Source organism: Schistocerca cancellata, unplaced genomic scaffold (assembly GCF_023864275.1).
Source record: "Schistocerca cancellata isolate TAMUIC-IGC-003103 unplaced genomic scaffold, iqSchCanc2.1 HiC_scaffold_754, whole genome shotgun sequence".
Lineage (NCBI taxonomy): Eukaryota > Metazoa > Arthropoda > Insecta > Orthoptera > Acrididae > Schistocerca > Schistocerca cancellata.
The window spans coordinates 8,301,599-8,321,353 of NW_026046765.1; positions in this window are offsets into that span (position 1 = coordinate 8,301,599).

Consider the following 19,755-nt stretch of genomic DNA (forward strand, 5'->3'; position numbering starts at 1 on the left):
TGAACTTGAATGCACCTCGTATTTCGGCGGCACATAACGACAGAAATGCAAGGTTGAAGATAAATTAAGGTTCATGGCACAGCGTTCAGAAGAAACTAGAGCATCTTAGAGCATTCAAGACGTCTAGGAGCAGCTGTCTAAAATAGTCGATCCTAGAATGAAGGAGGAAAATAAGGTTGCACTATTCATGAAGGGTGTTGCTGAGGCCATGTATCAAGCCCTACTCCTGAAGGAAGTTTCGACAGTAGACGACTTCACAAAATGGTACCACTACATCGAGAAAATGCGTCAAAGAAGAATTACACGCAAGAATTTTTAACGGCTTGCCAACGTCGTATCGATGGAGGAAGTAACTGACCTCACAAGTGTTCTTCGTCAGATAGTGAGAGAGGAAGTTAAGAAGGCACTTGGATTGCACGGCGAGCAAAGAATAGAAACGCTTCAAGAGGTTATAAGGGAGGAAGTTGAACAAACGCTGAACCCAATCTCTTGCCCTTCATTTCCTTTTAAAACGGTGAAAAAATCGAGACCCAGGTGGAGTTACGTTCCTACAAGGCCGCATGAGGAACCCGTTTGGGCACCAAAGAAGATTGACGTCTGAAGGACTCAGGATAACCAGCCAGTAAGTTTCCACTGTGGACGACCGGAGCTTGTGGTGCGCTACGGTCGAGAAAGGCGGCTTATATTTAATGACGTCCGCGCCAGAAGACAGCAGACCGATCGTACCTGAAGTCAATTCTGGGAAGACGAAGATAAACAAGAAGATGTGGGTGCAGGACGACGTAGGTCACCATCGCCGCAAGCAAGCCGCTGGAGAGGATGCTCCCCAACACGCCGAGCAAGGTCTCCATCGCCGTTTAGAAGCTTCAGCCGATCACCTAACCGCGGCAGTCTGGAAAACTAAAGGGTACGACCCTCCTTGGAAGTGAGGCCGCCGAAGAGAGAAATCCTCCGTCGTCGATCACTACTAAAATGATAGGAAACTACGTCGATATCCTCATGGATGGCTTACCAGCCCAACCTCTTGTGGACTCTGGGGTATAATATTCAGACATTTCGGAGAAGTACTGTCGCCAGTTGCAGTAAACAGTATTCGTCGACAGCAAAATATCTGTGCTGGAGGTGGCTAATAGGAAATACGTAAAACCTACAGGAAGATGTACCATTCGCGTGGGTTTTAAGTGGCGATACACAGCCCTTATAATTCATCGTCTTACAAGAGTGTAGTCATGACGTCATTCTCGGATGGGACTTATTGAAAGCTTCTCAGGCAAATATAGATTGTGGTCGCTCGAAGATTATGCTAGACGAGATGAAATACTGTTTACAGGAAGATGCACATCCGAATGTGTGGAGACTATGTGTGCTGGATGGAGTGATCATTTCTGCAGTCAGCGCTAGGAAAGTAACTCTCACGTGTCACGCCATGCATAAATCCATGGATCTTGTAGTGGAATGTAAGAGAAGCATACCACTGAGGAATAACTTGGTCATCTCAGCCTCTGTCGTCTCTTTTAAGAACGGATTCGGTGACTTGTGGATAGTTAACTGTCGGCGAGAACCGCAGAACCTTCCAAACCGCATGTGCGTAGCAAATGCTGAGCCGTTAATTACAGAACAGCTGAGCGTCAAAGAAACTGCCCATACTGAGTCTTTAGGCGAAACTAGCGCTACTACTACGAGACAAGATCTTCGAGCTCGACTATCACCAGATCTCATTAAGGAACAACAGAAGAATCTACTTGCCATTCTTCAAGAGTTCTCTGAATGCTTCAATCCACAGGTGAAGAGCAAATTAGACGAACCGACGGTGAAACACCAGATTACCAGTGGAGACCATCAACCAATAAGACAGAGGGCATACTGAGTGTCAGCAACGGAACGTCGAATAATTCCCAAGGAGGTAGCGAAAATGGTGAAGAATGACATAATTCAGCCTTCACAGAGCCCATGGTCGTCGCCAGTAGTCCTCGTCAGGAAGAAGGGTGGCAGTTCGAGCTTTTGTATTGATTACAGGAAGCTTAATAAGATAACTAAAAGTGACGTTTACCCTCTTCCACGAATTGATGATACACTAGAATGTCTGAAGGGAGCTAAGCTTTTCTCGACCATGGACATGTATTCAGGATACTGGTGAATCGAAGTAGATGAATCTGATCGTGAGAAAACTGCATTGATCACCCCTGAGGGCCTGTATATGTTTAAGATAATGTCGTTTGGTTTGTGTAATGCACCAGCAACTTTTGAACGGATGATGGACAATCTTCTACGTCACCTGAGGTGGACGATGTGTCTTTGATATTTAGATGACATTATAATATTCTCAGAGACATCTGATGAACATAAATCAGACTGAGGGCCGTTATTAAGTGTCTCCAACAAGGCAGACTGAAACTTAAACCAAGAAATTGTCTCTTTGGAGCAAAAGAAATCAAAATACTTGGACACCTTGAGTGAAACGAAGGCGTGCGGCCAGACCCAGAAAAGGTGAGATCCATAACGCAATTTTCTATTCCTAGAAGTATTAGAGATGTGAGAAGCTTTCTCGGATTATGTTCTTACTACCGTCGTTTTATCAAAGACTTTTGTATCAAAGCCAGGCCACTCCAAGATTTGTTAGAAGATAACGCTTAATTTATCTGGGGTGGTGCTCAACAAGATTCTTTCGATGTACAGCAAAAAGCTCTGACGACTGACGCTGTAGTTGGTCTGTATGATGAAAGAGCACCTACAGGACTACACACAGATGCCAGTGCGTATGGGATAGGTGCTGTTCTGGTGAAAATTTCGGATGGGAAAGAGAATCTTATAGCCTATGCTTGTAGGACACTTAAAGCCGAGATAAACTACTCAACTACAGAAACAGAATGTCTTGCTGTGATCTGGGCCATGTGCAAATTTCGACAGTATCTCTATTGAAGGCCATTCACAGTTGTTACAGACCATCATTCATTTTGTTAGTTGACACGTCTTAAGGATCCAAGAGGACGACTCGCCAGATGGGCGCTATGTCTTCAGGAGTAAGACATTACCATAGTGTACAAAAGTGGAAGAAAACACCAAGATGCCGACTTTTTCTCAAGAAACCCTGTGCAAGACCATCCAGACTTTGATGAAGGTAGTGACTGTCTCGCTACACTCCAGGATCTCTCTGCTGAGCAGAAGAAGGACGCCAAGATATCTCAAATTATACTTACATTAAATCGGCCAGAGGATGTGAAAGAACATTTTAAGGTAGTAAATGGATTATTTTGCAAGAAAAACTTTGTTCCGTTTGGAAACAGCTGGCTACCAGTGATTCCTAAACACATGCACTTAGATGTTCTACATATGTTCCATGACACACCTGAGGCCGGACATTTAGGATTTATTAAGACATACGACAGGAACCACAACAGATTTTTCTGGCCAGCTTTATTTAGTAGTGTCCGTCACTATGTGTTGCACTGTCGTGAGTGCCAGAGGAGAGAGGCAGTTCCTGAGAAACCACCTGGCCGACTCACACCAATTCGACCAGCCGAAACGCCTTTCGAGCGTGTTGGGATTGACCTCCTCGGACGATTTCCAAAGTCTGCTAGTGGCAATGGATGGATTATTGTTTGCACTGATTATCTGACACGCTATGCCATTACAAAAGCCGTGGAAACAGCCGAAGCATTCGAGGTAGCCAAATTCATCGTGGAAGACATTGTATTAAAACACGTTGTCCCAAGGTCGTTAATTACGGATCGAGGGAAAGTTTTTCAATCGAATCTTGTGACACAGATACACCGTCGGTGAAACATTACTGATCACATGACGACTACCTACCAACCGCAAACTAACGGGCTTACTGAACGCCTTCATAAGACCTTGACCGACATGCTATCAATGTTCGTTAATGTTGAACAGAGCAACTGGGATGAGGTGCTACATTTCGTGACGTTTGCCTACAACACCGCTAAACGAGACACCATGGGATCTATACCCTTTCTCCCGGTGCATATGTTGAGTGGTACTTAAGTAAATAAATTAGTGAAATCAAAGTGAAGTAGAAATTAGAATATAAATGAAAAACTTGGTTTAGTTTAGAGAGTTACATACTGGCAAACAGCGGGCTAAACAGCAGAACAGAAGAGACAATGACCGTGAAGTCAGCAAGTTCCACATAAGCGGGCGCTGTCGATTCAGCCGTCAGGGCATCGCCCGACCGGCTCACGTGTTTCTCAGCTGTCGCATGTGAGCAAAGGCCCTCGCCTACATAACAAGAGCCAATGACCGACGTTGAGAAGATTCTTTGAGAAGCTTTTCAACGTGACAGAAGAGGCAATGGCCGTGAAGTCGTTCACCTCCGGTGAATTGAATAAATACGCGAGACGCGGTGGGCCCGACAGATGAAGACGGAGACGACAGACGAAGACGGAGACGAGCGACGAAGAAGACGAAGAAGTGAAGAAGCGTAGCAGTAGTTTTCAGTCAGTTTCGGTGCTGAAGACCGTCATGCAAGAAGAGACTACATCATGCACAGACGCACCAAGTCCGCCGCTGTAATGGAATAGCAAGCAGCAGCCTTAGCACCAGAAGACAGAAGTTAAAAGGTATTTGAAGTCTGATTTTACGCACCCGGCTGATTCGTGAGGACGAGAAGGAGACGGCCTCACATCAGCAGTCACCTGTGAGCTGGGATGAAGACCTGACAGCCGAAGACTGGCAAGCGGGAGTCCGTGGTTCGAGTCCGGGACACTGGCCTTCCCCCGCCGCGCCGCTCCGCTGGCCGACGCACAACACACGCGGCCGCTTAGAGAAGAGAAACACTGGGACGCTGCATCCAAGGTATCGCCATCCGATGCACGACTTCGCTCGCAATAATTAAAACAGGCCACCTCGCGCTGCGCGTCTCCGGTCAGCTGGGCGAGACGGCGACACGAGATACACACCGCTATGCGTAATCAGACGCTGCCGCCGCCGCCGCTGCCGCAGCAGAAGGCTACGCAAACGACACAGCTGCCTGCGTAGGCAAACGACCAGAACATCCAGTAAGATACAGTTGTACGAAACTTTCAATAAAAGTTCTCTTATGTAAAAATGCTGTTTCATTCTACCTCATACCCGAGCCAAGGAAGAACCCACTCTGCCCACATGTTGTTGAGAGAGAAAAGTTAATTTATTTAATATTTTCACCCTGACAGAATGCTTTAGAATGCTCATCCTGACAAATGACAGCATCAAAAGAGAAAACCCAGTTACATTTAGTGACAGAAGTGTTACATTTAGTGTCACAACTGTTACACATGGGCGTGAGGCGACTACGACGATGGACATTGTGTTTCCGTTACGTCCTGATGACGTGGAAGACGACTACATTCGCCAGGTTTTAACCAGAGGTGAGGAAGCTCGGCAGTTAGCTCGACTCCGCACGCTGCAGGCTCAAGAAAACGATCGCCGAAGGTATGACGCGAGCCACCGCCCTATTGTCTACCAGCCTGGTGACCTCGTCTGGATCTTCACTCCTATTCGGAACGTTGGTCTCTCTGAGAAGGTTCTCAGGCGCTACTTTGGACCTTGTAAGGTTGTAAGAGAGTTGTCTGGTGTTAGTTATGAAGTTGAAGATGTCGACCCCGAACAAGACGACGGAAGACCAGAGATACGGTCCACGTCCTTGGAATGAAGCCCTTCAAGAATCCTGTAACCCAGTGTAAGTTCGAAGCTCCAGCGACAGGCAACAAGCGGAATGGTGACGAAGAGCGTAGCGGCAAGGGGAGTTCTAAGAAGATCACCGCCAGGGCGAGAATCAATCATCGGTAGTCGGAGTATGCAGGAACGATGACTCGTCACCGGGCTAGGAGGACGTAACACCGAGACGCTTTTCTCTTAAGGAGGGAGCCATGTCGCAGAAGGAGCTGAGTAACACCGCAGTGTAGTGGTTATGATGCTAAAGAGATGCATGGAGGGTTGTGAGTTCGAAACTCACCTTGACTGTACAATCTTAATTTCTATATTCGGTTCGAGTACATTCTAGAAGTATCCACGAGTGCCAAGCGTCATTATACTGGAATGTTCTGTAGCTGTATATATACTGTACATGTGCTGGCCAGAGGCATTCCCTCGGCGCTCTTGTATGTGCAAGTGCTCAATATACCTTCGTTAAGTAAAGTTAGTGTTCGTCATTGATCTAATTACACCGTCTTCTACGTGACAATATTTACGGTGAATCTGCAAGCCTTTACAGCCTTCAGAGCATTCAGAATAAACTTCAGTACGTCATGACGTCCATATCCAAGGTATAGCAATGACTTTTCCGAAGGCTTTACTCCCGAAGTCACACGTTGACACTTCCCTATATTCTCTCTCCGTCAACAAGCCGACTGCTGCACAGACAGCCCTCTTAGCGCTATCCACTGCAACTCACTACCTGTTCACATTTTTCAAAAAAGTTGGTTGAGGAAAATATGGGATTATGTTAACACGAGAAATACCGCTGGTAAAACTCGATTTTTTTAGATTCACGGGAGACCAAAGCTGACACATTGTTGCTAACGGTTAACTTCAGGTTTCGCAGGATAGAGAAATCGTGACTAAGGTACTTTACACCGAGATGACAAAAATTCTGGAGTACCTCTAATATCGCGTCGGACTTCCATTTGCCATCCTAGTGCAGCATCTCGACACTCCAAGGACACAATAAGTCGTTTGAAAAAATGGTTCAAATGGCTCTGAGCACTATGGGACTCAACTGCTGAGATCATTAGTCCCCTAGAACTTAGAACTAGTTAAACCTAACTAACCTAAGGACATCACAAACATCCATGCCCGAGACAGGATTCGAACCTGCGACCGTAGCGGTCTTGCGGTTCCAGACTGCAGCGCCTTTAACCGCACGGCCACTTCGGCCGGCTAGTCGTTTGAAGTCCCATGCAGAAATATTACCCAACCTGCGTCTATAGCTTTCCACAACTGCGAAAATGTTGCCAGTGCATGATTTTGTACACAAACTGACCTCTCGAATATATGCCATAAATGATCGATGGGATTCATGTCCGGAGATCTGTGTGGCAAAACGCCACCATCAGCTCTTACCAACAGTAATCGGGTCTCATTTGACCAAACCGGCCGGCCGTAGTGGCCGAGCGGTTCTAGGCGCTACAGTCTTGAACCGCGCGACCACTACGGTCGCAGCTTCGAATCCTGCCTCGGGCATGGATGTGTGTGATGTCGTTAGGTTAGTTAGGTTTAAGTAGCTCTAAGTTCTAGGGGACTGATGACCTCAGATGTTAAGTCCCATAGTGCTCAGAACCATTTGAACCATTTTTTTGACCAAACCAAGGACTAGCGTCGAACCGGTATGGACACAGCCCTTGGAGAAACGCTGCAGGCGATGTTGTGTTAGCAAAGGCACAGGCGTCGGTCGTCTGCTGCCATTGTTTATTAGCGCTACATTTCGCCACAGTTTGCTAACGGATATCTTCGTCGTACGTTCCACATTGACTCCTGCGGCTACTTCACACAGTGTTGTTTGCCTGTTTGCTCTGACAACTCTACACAAACGCCGCAGTTCTGACGTTAAGTGAAGGCCGCCGACCACTGCGTTATTCGTGATGAAAGGTAATACGTGAAATTAGGTAAATTCGGCACAATCTTAACGCTATGCATCTCGGAATATTGTGTTCCTTAAGAATTTCCAATGTGGAACGTCCTATGCGTGTAACCGCACAAGGGAATGATCTGTGCTCCCTGGTGAGGTGCCAGCAAAAAGTTATCAATAGCGAAATGAACAGCCACAACTCATAACGGTAATATGTTGAAGAAACTGCGGGAAGCTGCATCTGAAAATCTAACTCCTAGACTTTTCTTTTCATGACAAGACATGTACTGTTACGGTTTCGGATATTATTTATCAAAATATTCAAATATATATATTTCTAAAACATTACTGCCCATACAGGGGGCGTACTACTGATCTAACTTACAAGACGAAGTTCACTTGGCGGCGACTGACTGATGTTGACATTACACTGGAGACGCTAAGATAACTTGATGAAACAATTCCATGTACGTTAGTAACTGTATGGTAACGTCATGGAAATACTGTTACCTTGCTAAATGGTTTACTGTGCCACATTTAAAACTAGTGAATAACTAGTTTGTAGACTTGAAATAGTAATTAGGTGGAAGTACAGTAGCTATAAGTTGCTGATAGAGTGTGCTTCTGGTTGAGATACGTCCACATTGGTTACTTGCTATAGGGTAATGATACAGGGGGATTTAGACTAGAAATAGCATCATTCATAAAAGTAAAGTCTGGAATCAGTTCTGTGTATCCTGCTTCAATTTACACTCCTGGAAATGGAAAAAAGAACACATTGACACCGGTGTGTCAGACACACCATACTTGCTCCGGACACAGCGAGAGGGCCGCCGAATTGCTCAACACGTGGGGTGTGAGGTCTCCACAGTACATCGATGTTGTCGCCAGTGGTCGGCGGAAGGTGCACGTGCCCGTCGACCTGGGACCGGACCGCAGCGACGCACGGATATACGCCAAGACCGTAGGATCCTACGCAGTGCCGTAGGGGACCGCACCGCCACTTCCCAGCAAATTAGGGACACTGTTGCTCCTGGGGTATCGGCGAGGACCATTCGCAACCGTCTCCATGAAGATGGGCTACGGTCCCGCACACCGTTAGGCCGTCTTCCGCTCACGCCCCAACATCGTGCAGCCCGCCTCCAGTGGTGTCGCGACAGGCGTGAATGGAGGGACGAATGGAGACGTGTCGTCTTCAGCGATGAGAGTCGCTTCTGCCTTGGTGCCAATGATGGTCGTATGCGTGTTTGGTGCCGTGCAGGTGAGCGCCACAATCAGGACTGCATACGACCGAGGCACACAGGGCCAACACCCGGCATCATGGTGTGGGGAGCGATCTCCTACACTGGCCGTACACCACTGGTGATCGACGAGGGGACACTGAATAGTGCACGGTACATCCAAACCGTCATCGAACCCATCGTTCTACCATTCCTAGACCGGCAAGGGAACTTGCTGTTTCAACAGGACAATGCACGTCCGCATTTATCCCGTGCCACCCAACGTGCTCTAGAAGGTGTAAGTCAACTACCCTGGCCAGCAAGATGTCCGGATCTGTCCCCCATTGAGCATGTTTGGGACTGGATGAAGCGTCGTCTCACGCGGTCTGCACGTCCAGCACGAACGCTGGTCCAACTGAGACGCCAGGTGGAAATGGCATGGCAAGCCGTTCCACAGGACTACGTCCAGCATCTCTACGATCGTCTCCATGGGAGAATAGCAGCCTGCATCGCTGCGAAAGGTGGATATACACTGTACTAGTGCCGACATTGTGCATGCTCTGTTGCCTGTGTCTATGTGCCTGTGGTTCTGTCAGTGTGATCATGTGATGTATCTGACCCCAGGAATGTATCAATAAAGTTTCCCCTTCCTGGGACATTGAGTTCACGGTGTTCTTATTTCAATTTCCAGGAGTGTATCATCGAGCTTCTCTGGAACCAATTCTGCGTGCAGCTCCAATACATCAGACCCTGTATCTGCTTTGGTGATTTCCCATTTACAGTTATTTTTCCTATATTACGAGCCCTGGGAACTATGTACTTTGCTGTAATATTAGATGTGGTACCTCTCTCCGCTTCTGGTGTATTTGTGATAATTTGTTCGTGTTTTTTCTTGTTCAGCTCTGTTTGTTCTGATAATGTGGATCATATATAGCAAAAGGTCTACTGACCATTACAGGATCAAGTGTGTGCCTACCCCAAGGTCTGAAATTATACTCCAGGTAAGTGTTTTATATACTCAATTCTTATAACACACCACAATTTATTAGTTCACTATTCCTTGACTAAAGACTTACAGTATCTTGGATAGGATGGCTCATAAACTCTCAGACTCCTGTGAACCATACACAAAGCAAATTGGAGTCACAGATCACATCCAGTGTTATGTAAGACTTACCTGCTTAAGACTGAAATCGTCTTCTCGTCTTAAATTCTATACTTATAACAAGTGGTATGAGTGAATAATAGCTTGAAGGAAATATTTTAAGTGCTTTTCCAAGTTTCTGAAAGCTGGGTGAAAGACATCTTCAGGCTCAGACTGGCATCCTTTGTCTAGCAGACAGACCTGGAGCTTGTGGAGAATGAAACAACTTCTTATGCTAGAATTGTAGAGTGATGACTTGACATTGCCCTCATTCCAAAACCACAGGGGAAAGCAAACATCCTTTGTCTCAGGGTTCAAACCCAGAGAGTTTGGTAATAATGCAGGCTGCACCCAAGCTTCTTGTTAGCCATAATGGAGTCTGACAATATGGAGCTGCACTATTACTGCAGGTCAATCATCTTGAATTCTGTATTTAGTGCACGTGACTTACATCCACCAGTATGACTATGCCCTTCTTATATTTTTGAATTTCCCACCAAGTTTCACTGAGGAAAACTTGACTTCCTCCCAATGTGACATCATAGGAACAGGTGAAAATCGGAGAAAAATCATCGTCATGAGTAGAAGTAGCTTCACGCATACCTTATGGAAGTCAATGATGTGTGTAGTGTGGCCTTTGCTGTATGGTGCTTGTGGTGTGTGACATATAGTGTTTGGTCCGTCATTTGTGTGTGGTGTGTGGTGTGTTGTGTTTGGTCTGTGTGTTGTCTAGTGTATAGTTTGTGGGATGTGATTGGGGGTGTAGTTCCTGCGTTTTTTTATATTGCATACCATATGGTGTGGTTTGTGGTGCTTTTGTTTTGTGTTTTGTTGACATGTGGTTGGTAAAATGTGCGATCTGTGTAATTTGTGGTATGTGGTGTATGTTTTGTGAGTAGTATGATGCCTGTTTGATACAGTGAATGTGCTGGAAGGTGTGTGGTGTGTGGCATGTGATGTGGTTTCTGGTATGGTGTGTGTGTTGTGTATGGTGGAGTTGGTGTGTGGGCAGTGTGGTGGGTAATGTATGGTATAGTGTATGTGGTTTATGGTGTGATGTGCACTATCCCATATGGTGTGTGGTGCATATGGTATGTGTCTTATGGTGTGTGATATGGTGTGGTATATAGGTGGTGTTTTTTGTATTGTGTATGGTGTTGAGTTGTGTGGTGAGATATGGTGCATTGGGGTATGGTGTTTGGTGCATGTGGTATCGTGGTATTTGATGTAGGTGGGGTCTGGTGGGCAGTGTGTGTGTGGTGGTTCGTGTAAATGTGGTGTAATGTGTGTTATGTTATGATGTGTGATTTCAGTTATCTTTTGCATGTGATGTATTGTTTGTGGTGTGTCACATACTATGGCCTGGTGTGTTTTCTGTGGTGGGCTGTGTTGTTTTGTATGTGGTGATGTGGTGTGTTGCATATGAATTGTTTGTTATGTGGTATTGGGTGTTTTGTGATCAGTTGTGAGTTGCGGTGTCTATGTGGTGTGTGGCATGTGTTGGGTAAGGTGTGCAGTATGTGTGGTTGTATGAGATATGTGAGATGGGTGTGGTGTTAAAAATGTGCACACTGATTCATAAACCTCAAAGCTTAGAAAAGTGAATACGTATACTTAGCAAGCCTTGATACAATCCAGTGTCAGGAATATCTTATATTTCTGCTAGTCATTTGCTTTCCTATCCCAGTTACAAATGGAGCAACAGGAGAATAGTTATGAACCCCACTATATTATGGATTCTCTTTTAAGTAACTTCATGCATTCAAGATTTATGAACCTGATAAACTTATGCTCAGTAATATGGATTGCTGTAGAGAGACTCAATCTATGGTGGACAATTCCTAAGTTGTTCAGTTATTTTGTGAAGTATGTATTGGAACGAAAAGTTAATATCCCTAGCTTGTGGCTGGTGTTAGACAACTTTCTGAGGCATCACTGCATGACCACAATATGGAATGTCATTTCGGATTTATGCTTTCATCAAGGAATTTCCAGCAAAAAACAAGCGGTCATTATATTCGCTATCTTCAACACGAAATTCAGTGTTGTTGATACAATATTCATTTAATGTGTGTGTGTGTCCTATACTGATAGCATATTAAAGTATCACTCTGCACTCTTCGTTTACTATCACTAATACTATCCACTAACTGCCTAGGAGAGTACAGCAAAAGCTGGTGAGCATCTGACGCCTGCCCAGTCTTATACTTGTTTAGCAACTGTCTTCACAATGCTTGCAAGTGAACTGCACTATTGTGAAAACAAGAAGAACTGAAACAAATACTTATTCTTCTCTGCATCTGGGTCATGTACCTAGTACTGATGACTACTTTTCAAGTTGAAATAGTGGGTATAACAATGTTATGGACCAAGCCGCACATAAAAAGAAGATTTTTTTGCATTATCTATATTTACCATGTTTTTGACAGTTGTGATTCAATTAAAAAATAACAATGTATGTGTTTTGCTCTCACTATGCTTGGTATAAGTCTGGTGTATATGATCTTGACATGTCTAGATACAGCCGAGGGACAGGCTATTAACATAGCTGTACATACCACAAACAAATATTTTGTTGTGAAATTTACAAGCAAAGCACTCGGACTTACTTTCTTACTTATCTACAGAACCACTGCAGAACTTTCTGCCTTAGAAGGACAAATGTGCATCTCTTGAATTTTTCATTCCAAGCAGAAGATACCTGTGTGTTACAGGTTTCTTCAGCTTAGGTGAATACCTGTCTAATTTATCAGTATGGGTTAAACCACAAGTATGCTTCCTGAATTTTTCATGTTTCTGCCGGCCGGTGTGGCCGAGCGGTTCTAGGCGCTACAGTCTGGAACCGCGCGACCGCTATGGTCGCAGGTTCGAATCCTGCCTTGGGCATGGATGTGTGTGATGTCTTTAGGTTATTTAGGTTTAAGTAGTTCTAAGTTCTTGGGGACTGATGACCTCAGAAGTCCCTTAGTGCTCAGAGCCATCTGAACCACTTTTCTCATGTTTCTCGTCATTATAACTGAGGTCTTGTGGACTGTGATTTTAGAGGCAATGCAGGGCCATCAGGACATTATATTAGCAGGAACTTCTATACTCGAACTCATGTTAGTTTACTGTATACATACTATGCATCTGCCCGCATCTCGTGGTCGTGCGGTAGCGTTCTCGCTTCCCACGCCCGGGTTCCCGGGTTCGATTCCCGGCGGGGTCAGGGATTTTCTCTGCCTCGTGATGGCTGGGTGTTGTGTGCTGTCCTTAGGTTAGTTAGGTTTAAGTAGTTCTAAGTTCTAGGGGACTTATGACCACAGCAGTTGAGTCCCATAGTGCTCAGAGCCATTTGAACCATACTATGCATCTCTGTGCAGAACGCCTTCATAGGTTGACAGTGGACAGTCTCCCAGCTGCAGGACTCATATGAGCTTTACCACCACGGAAAGGAGCCACTGACATTGCGGTATGTGTTTAAATAAAGATGTTACTATCCTATTCCCAGCAGTATTTTAAGCATAGCACGAACGAACTTAATCTTTGGAGAAGTTAGGTTCAAACGTAAGATATCACAGGGGGACTGTTTAAATTTGGAAAGCTTGACATTTACTTGAGGTTGGCACTGTATAGCGGCAGGGGAGAATTCAGTGGCATCTCGAATTCCATACTGAGAAAAGTTGATGTGACAGCCATGTCTGTAGGTCTCTGCCTTTCTAAGAATAATAGCTGGGGGAAAACACATTACAGGCTCTGACTTTTATCGTTTGTGTGCCAGACATGCTTGAACATATGGGTATATCAACGCTCTTTGTCCTAGAATGATATGGGGAAGAGGAGGGACTTAGCCTGCCCTTTGTTCCAGAACCACAGGTTGGGAACGTAAGAGAACAAAAACATCCATTGCATTAGGGGTAAAATCTGATAATAAAGGGGGCTGGATGACTATCTCTGGTCAGCTATCTACAATTCCAGCATGATAATAGGCATCTTGGATGTTTGCAATTGCCTCCAATACTTAGCACAACAGCCTTTCATCCACTGTGACATCATGTAGCAGGGGGAAAACCCATTAACACAGTCGGGCTATTTTTTTAATGCACGGCCAGAATTTGATTATCCCGCCAAAATTTAAATTTCCCGCCATTTTAGACAGAGTAATCAACCTTAGTCGGAAACCTGGCAATAGTGCATAACTTCATGGGATGGAAGAGGAAATCTGCAAGGATTTGTAGCATGCCTGAACCAGCCCATTCTACCTACTGCTGTTCACTCCTTCACCCAACATTGAATGTCTGTCTTCAGGGCACCCAAAATGTACACTACTGGCCATTAAAATTGCTACACCAAGAAGAAATGCAGATGATAAGCGGGTATTTATTGGACAAATATATTATACTAGAACTGACATGTGATTACATTTTTACGCAATTTGGGTGCATAGATCCTGAGAAATCAGTACCCAGAACAACCACCTCTGGCCGTAATAACGTCCTTCATACGCCTGGGCATTGAGACAAACTGAGCTTGGATGGGGTGTACAGGTACAGCTGCCCATGCAGCATCAACACGATAACACAGTGCATCAAGTGTAGTGACTGGCGTATTGTGACAAGCCAGTTGTCTCGCCACCATTGACCAGACGATTTCAATTGGTGAGAGATCTGGAGAATGAGCTGGCCAGGGCAGCAGTCGATCGCCGGCCTGAGTGGCCGAGCGGTTCTAGAAACTACAGTCTGGAACCGCGCGACCGCTACAGTCGCAGTATCGAATCCTGCCTCGGGCATGGATGTGTGTGATGTCCTTAGGTTAGTTAGGTTTAAGTATTTCTAAGTTCTAGGGGACTGATGACCTCGGAAGTTAAGTCCCATAGTGCTCAGAGCCACTTGAACCATTTTTGAGCAGTCTAACATTTTCTGTATCCAGAAAGGTCCGTACAGGACCTGCAACATGCGGTCGTATATTATCCTGCTAAAATGTAGCGTTTCGCAGGGATCGAAAGAAGGATAGAGCAGCGGGTCGTAAAAGGTCTGAAATGAAACGTCCACTGTTCAAAGTGCCGTCAATGCGAACAAGAGGTGACCGAGACGTGTAACCAATGGCACCCCATACCATCGCGGCTTGCAAACGTCCCCATCTGTTGACTCAGGGATCGAGACGTGGCTGCATGATCCGTTACAGCCATGCGGATAAAATGCCTGTCATCTCTACTGCTACTGATACGAGGCCGTTGGGATCCAGCACGGCGTTCCGTAATACCCTCCTGAACCCACGGATTCCATATTCGGCTTACACGAATTATCACAACGGTTTACAAGGCAACGCCGGTCAACTGCTGTTTGTGTATGAGAAATCGGTTGGAAAATTTCCTCATATCAGTACGTTGTCACCACCGGCGTCAACTTTGTGTGAATGCTCTGAAAAGCTTATCATTTGCATATCACAGCATCGTCTTCTTGTCTGTTAAATTTCGCGTTTGTAGCACGTCATCTTCGTGTAGCATTTTTGATGGCCAGTAGTGTAGAAATCGCGTGGAAAGAGATCGGGACTGTATGGAGGATGTGTGACGGCTTTCCAGCGAAATATCTGCTGCGTAGTCGAAGCAACCTTGTCAACATACTGGCGGACGTTATTCTTCAACAGAATAATGCTCTCAATCAACCTGTGTCTCACTGATTTTCTGGAAGGAGGCACCATAATCAGTGCGCAGCGACTCATGGAAATTTTGCGAAAATTCCAGCATAACATCATGCTGAAATGCCCAGGAATGTTGATAGACGGCAGCACTCTGTTGATGCCAGCCAATATGTTGCCAAGGTTGTTTCAGTTATGCTGCAGAACTTTCGCTGGGAATCCCTTACACATCCGCCATGATATTTTTATAACTTTGGTGTCCTGAAGAAACACATTCACCACAGCTGATTTGCTTTGAACGAAGACGTGCGAGCCTGGGATAATCATGGTCCATAAGCAACTGTAAACAATTCTTCATGACGGCATTATTTTTTTTTACAATCGGATAAATGTATTACGAGCTATGGCATTTTTTTTTGAAATAATAAACATTATTTCTTTCCATCTGTAACATTTTTATATTGCTGCCCCTTACCTATATTAAAAATTAAAAAGTGATAAATCTTTATTCAGTAGGGGAAAACAACGAACACTTTGTTGCTCTCTAAACATCGGAGGAGCAGTCCAACAACAGTTGCATAATATCAGTCAAATTAATTCCGTCTAGTGGAGAGCTAATCATGTCCAAAGAGAGCAATCTCTCTACTAACTCAGTCGGATGACTTGAAGTGTTCCTGAGCGATGAATGAAATCGCTTGTGACCGCACTGAAAGAAAAAATGGACACTTGGGAAAAGTAAATAGGTAAGTGTCATGAGATCTGGCGACGACGTAAAGCTAAAATTTAGAGACATAATCCTATTCTGTGACTTGCTGCCGACAAAAAGGAGATCCCTTTTTGCTTAAGTTTTAACCGTGTAGTACGATACCAAGAATGCGACGTGCTATTTAATACTGGAAGTATCACTGCCAATTCCATTTCACTATTCGTCCCTATCCACCGCACTATATCTGCGACAACGACTCCCTTTATTAATGGAGCTTACAGTGAGCTGTTATGTCGAGGGTTGACCGAAATTACTCTGAAGAACGAAGGCACTGGAATGGAGCAGTTCTATTCGCCAGCAGCACAGGCTGAATTTTACGATTTCCGGGCAACTAGAAGCACGCAGCGCGTCACCATAGCTCTAAATTGCAGGAAAATCGGAGGCTGGTAGGAACCTGCTGCGCTGGGCACGGACAAGAATTGAGCAATCGATAATCACTTAACGGATAAAAAGATTATGAGCTAAATTAAAACGAGCCATGATTCATTTTAAACGCGTCTCCGATTTTACCTCGCTTATCACTTCATTCTCATCGGTGACTCCCACAATTTTGTGCCACGTCCGCTTCACTTCGAAACTGATTTTGCTCTTCAAACGCCAATCCCACTTGGAAATTCAATTCCAGCGCTGTTTCAAGAATGTGAGATGTAGATGCCGCCGCCCCCCAGTGCATATGCTGTACGTGTGATGTACGTGTCGTGTGTGTGAGTGGTGCCTATGTTGCGTCCGCAACGGAAATCCCACGCCTATAAATAAAGTAAAAAGACTCTGACATTGGCAACCTACACCTAAAATAGAATATAAATCAAGTCGTGATGACATTTTTCTTTAGCTTAAGTAGGAGACTGATATTGTTAAATAGATATGCTACTAGAATGAATACAACTTAAAAGTATTTATTTTCAAACCACAGAAAATGAAAGAAATGTATAAAGTCAGTACAGAATATTAAATCCTACCCTTACTCTTAACTTTGATATTGGGATAACATTTGTGACTTTCCTCAAAATCACGCCCCTGTTTATTAGACAGACACACTAAGTTGACACTGATTAGCACCGGAAACTGAATACCTCCACACTGACTGGTACCGACAGAACACTGAGTGAAAAAGTAAATGGAATGTAACACATTAGTAATAGGGAGATGGCAGCGTTACTCCACTTTTGATATGAAATTGATATGCAAATTAATTAAATTGAACAATTAATCACCCCAACCCCAGACCACCCCCACCCCCTCCCCTGGCCACGCCCACCTGCACCCCAAGATGACGTCATGTGTTTTCCTCACCCTGCACGTGGGCCTCAGCTCCTTCCTCCACCTCCTCTCCCCCCAACCTCCCCCTCTCTTAACCTACCCTATGGTGGAAATTTCAAATTTTGGCCGGAATTTCTTTGTGCCAGGGCAGTGCTGACATTCCACCCCACTCCCCACCCAGGAATTGGTGGGAAATTAAAATTGGCAGTGCCTTTTGCAGGACTCAAGCCGTGGTCCTCCTGGATGGAACGCCCAAGAACACCCTCCCTAGCGCAACTAAACCACCAGAGGTGCTTGGCATAGAGGAGAAATTAACAATGGCAGTGCCCTTTTCGGGACTCGAGCTCTGATTCTACTGGAAGGAAAGCCCAAGTGCACTCCCCCCCCCTACGCATGGAAACTGTCCAGATGTGGGTGAGAAAGGTTAGGTTAGTGTACTTTATTTGCTTTGGTTGGGAAAATGAAAGAAAGATTCGTCCCAATTATTAGTACTTCAACCAAATTAACTCATTTTTGCATCCTGATGATAAGACCATTGTCTCTCTAATCCGGCTGTTGATCTGTGTGCAAGGCAGAGAGACGGCTGGATGTCACCAGTCTTAGAATACTGCTAACATCACAGAACAACGTAGATACATTTTGTGTGTGTGTGTGTGTGTGTGTGTGTGTGTGTGTGTGTGTGTATGTGGGTGTGTGTGTGTGTGTGTGTGTGTGTTTGTTTGTGTGTGTCTGTTTGTGTGTGTGTGTGTGTTTGAAGAAAATGTAGATGAAGCTTTTGTCAACGTATGGAATAAAGGGCTATGTAACTTTGTATGTGTATTGCTGACATGTCTTAGATGTGGAAATACTGCAGTCATACCCTTTATGTAACTTTTTGGATAAATGCCATAATGCCATTGCTCAGGTTCCCAGGGAAACAAGTGTCAATTATTGTATCCCATGAGTGCCGTACCACATGTATAAGAACCAAGAGAGATTAAAAATGAAAGACGAAGAATCAATGCCTCTTGTTAAAAGTGTTCTAAAACGGAATGGCGGTCCATCAAGTTCAGAGCGCACCTCTAAGATGCAATCACAGAAGTAAATGATGTGTTTGGAGTGGCACCAAAAATTCAGGCTGAACGAATATCAGCAGTAACATTCGCTATTATTGTTGCTATCAGCTGTGAATGGAAAGTAGTTTGACAAGACTTATTGACCAGATCTAACAGTAAATTGAGTGTAGAATAGGGATAGGTTGTTGTTTTTGTTATTGTCTTCAGTCCTGAGACTGGTTTGATGCAGCTCTCCATGCTACTCTATCCTGTGCAAGCTTCTTCATCTCCCAGTACTTATTGCAACCTACATCCTTCTGAATCTGTTTGGGTATTTATCTCTTGGTCTCCCTCTATGATTTTTACCCTCCACACTGCCCTCCAATGCTAAATTTGTGATCCCTTGATGCCTCAGAACATGTCCTACCAACCGATCCCTTCTTCTTGTCAAGTTGTGCCACAAGCTCCTCTTCTCCCCAATTCTATTCAATACCTCCTCATTAGTTACGTGATATACCCATCTAATCTTCAGCATTCTTCTGTAACACCACATTTAAAAAGCTTCTATTATCTTCTTGTGCAAACTATTTATCGTCCATGTTTCACTTCCATACATGGCTACACTCCACCCAAATACTTTCAGAAACGACTTCCTGACACTTAAATCTATACTCGATGTTAACAAATTTCTCTTCTTCAAAAACGTTTTCCTTGCCATTGCCAGTCTACATTTTATATCCTCTCCACTTCGACCATCATCAGTTACTTTGCTCCCCAAATAGCAAAACTCTTTTACTACTTTAAGTGTCTCATTTCCTAATCTAATTCCCTCAGCATCACCAGACTTCAATAGACTACGTTCCATTATCCTTGTTTTACTTTTGTTGATGTTGATCTGATATCCACCTTTCAAGACACTGTCCATTCCGTTCAATTGCTCTTCCAAGTCCTTTCCTGTTTCTAACAGAATTGCAATGTCATTGGCGAACCTCAACATTTTTATTTCTTCTCCATGGATTTTAATACCTACTCCGAATTTTTCTTTTGTATCCTTTACTGCTTGCTCAATTTACAGATTGAATATCATCACGGACTGGCTACAACCCTGTCTCACTCCCTTCCCAACCACTGCATCCCTTTCATGCCTCTCGACT